Here is a 2,305-nt window from a genome sequence, read left to right as displayed (position 1 = left end):
TATTGCTTTAATAGTTTCCTTCCACTGACGTGAAATGAGGAATTTCTTCTGTGAGGATTCTTAAGAGTTGGCAAAACTCCTAATGGCACCCTTCAGTTTTAGCCTCTTGGGGCTCCTACATTTGGATGAATTATGTAGAAAGCAGTTAGAAAAAAGGGATTATCAATCATAGGAGCCTCTCCCTCTCAAGGAAACACACCATTTTCTTTTCTTCTGAAGACCGTGATGGCATTTTTTCCCGCAAGTATGCTCAGTTTAAAACCTGCACATTTTACCTTCTTCGGGAAGCTCTCCTAAGCTGTTCTCTGATCCTTTTTACTTTCTATCTGGTTTGACTATTATAGGCATACATGTTTTAGCTCCTTCAGTAGATGTCTTGGACAACAGGATGTTTGTCAGATCCATTTTTCAGTTCTCCACAATGCCTTTTCCAGTTTCTGGCACATAGTAGCTGCTTAGTAAGTGATTTTTTTGTCATCTCATGTGAAAAAAAGGTCATGGTCTGCCAGTCTGGTGTTGGAAAAGTGGTTCCATGAAGCCATGAGAGCCCTAGGCACTTTTAAATTTCTGCTCTGCATTCTTTAGCATGTTGCTTCCATCTTCAAGGTCACAAAATGGCTACTAGAGCTCCTACCAGCATGTCTGCCTTTTAGGAGAATAGAAAGGGACAAACAGGCTCTTCTCTCCCTTTAAAGAGTTTTAGACAGCACCAACCAAAGTTTTCTACTTAAATTTCATTGAGTACCCCCTTAACTGTAAGGGAGCCTGGGAAGTAAAGTTTTCCAGTTTGGCGCATTAGCACTCTGCACAAAATCTGCGTTCGGTTACTAAGGAAGCATAGGAGAGAAGATATTTGGTTAAGCACCTGCAATCTTTGCCATTAAAGGCTCTAATTATTTGTCAGCAAGTATTAACATTTTTTTTTACAATTGTTAATTGTTTCTTTAAGATTTTTACATTTCTCTTCAAAATCTATAGGTAAATTTTTTTTAAAGATTTAATTTATTATTTATTTGAGAGAGAGACAGAGATAGTGAGAGAGAGCATGAGCAGGGAGGAGAGGGAGAAGCAGGCTTCCTGCAGAGCAGGGAGCCGGATGTAGGACTCAATCCCAGGACCCTGGGATCACGACCTGAGCAGAAAGCAGACCTTAACCAACTGAGCCACCCAGGTGCCCCAAAATCTATAGGTAAACTATTGAAATTTATTCAGACTCCAGCTTTCATAGCCAGGGTTTTAATGCAATACAATCTACTCAATCAAATGAGCTTTGTTTGTTTCCTCTATCCCTAAGTAGGTTTGACACCATCTGGTGTTTTCAGCTTTCGACCCAGAGCCATGGCTGGCATCATCAGACTAATCAAGAGGTGGGAGGGGCTGGGGCAGGAATGAGTTAGTGACACAAGTCATTTGGTAATTAAATACTCATTGGTTATAATATTTGCTCCTTGCACAATAAAATATCCATTGAGGAATTTTAATAAAATTCTGTTGTTAATCATCAGCAATTGGAAGCTCAGAGTGTGAGTCTAATTGATAGACTGATGCTATGGCTGATATAAAATATTAAGTTTCAAAAAGACAACCAAAGGGGCAGTTAAAGAACACTTATTTTGTGCTCATCTTATTTTATTTTTTAGTTTTTTTAAAAGATTTTATTTATTTACTTGACAGAGAGAGACACAGCGAGAGAAGGACCACAAGCAGGGGGAGTGGGAGAGGGAGAAGCAGACTCTCCGCTGAGCAGGGAGCCAGATGTGGGGCTCGATCCCAGGACCCTGGGATCATGACCTGAGCCGAAGGCAGACGCTTAATGACTGAGCCACCCAGGTGCCCCTATTGTGTGCTCATTTTAGTCTACTTTTCTCATATATGTTAAATTCCTCCAAAATAATAATACATAATAAATAACAATTTAAAAAATTCTCCTAAATAATTTGGATGACCAAGGTACAAGTAATGAAAGATAATAATTGATCTAATTATCCATTCCATTCAAACAATAATTGTTGAATATACATTATTTTCTAAGCACTGTGCTAGCTGCTAGAGATCTAAATGAGAGTTTTTTAAATGTAGACATTTCAGAGGTAAAGATAGGTTGAAAGGCTAAAATGGACAGCAGGAAACTGAGATAAGTAATCTGAAATCAGCTTCCATAGGCTAATAATTCCAGAAAGCAGCAGAAAGTAGGCTTGGACATTTTGTAATTCTCTTCTAGCCACATGAAATTATAAATTCTCAGAAGATTCAGGCATAGATTTTTAATATGAGATTTTGACATGTGCAAATTAGACAATCTTAA

Source organism: Halichoerus grypus, chromosome 8 (genome assembly GCF_964656455.1).
Source record: "Halichoerus grypus chromosome 8, mHalGry1.hap1.1, whole genome shotgun sequence".
In the NCBI taxonomy this organism is placed as follows: Eukaryota; Metazoa; Chordata; class Mammalia; order Carnivora; family Phocidae; genus Halichoerus; species Halichoerus grypus.
This window is presented reverse-complemented; position numbering follows the sequence as displayed.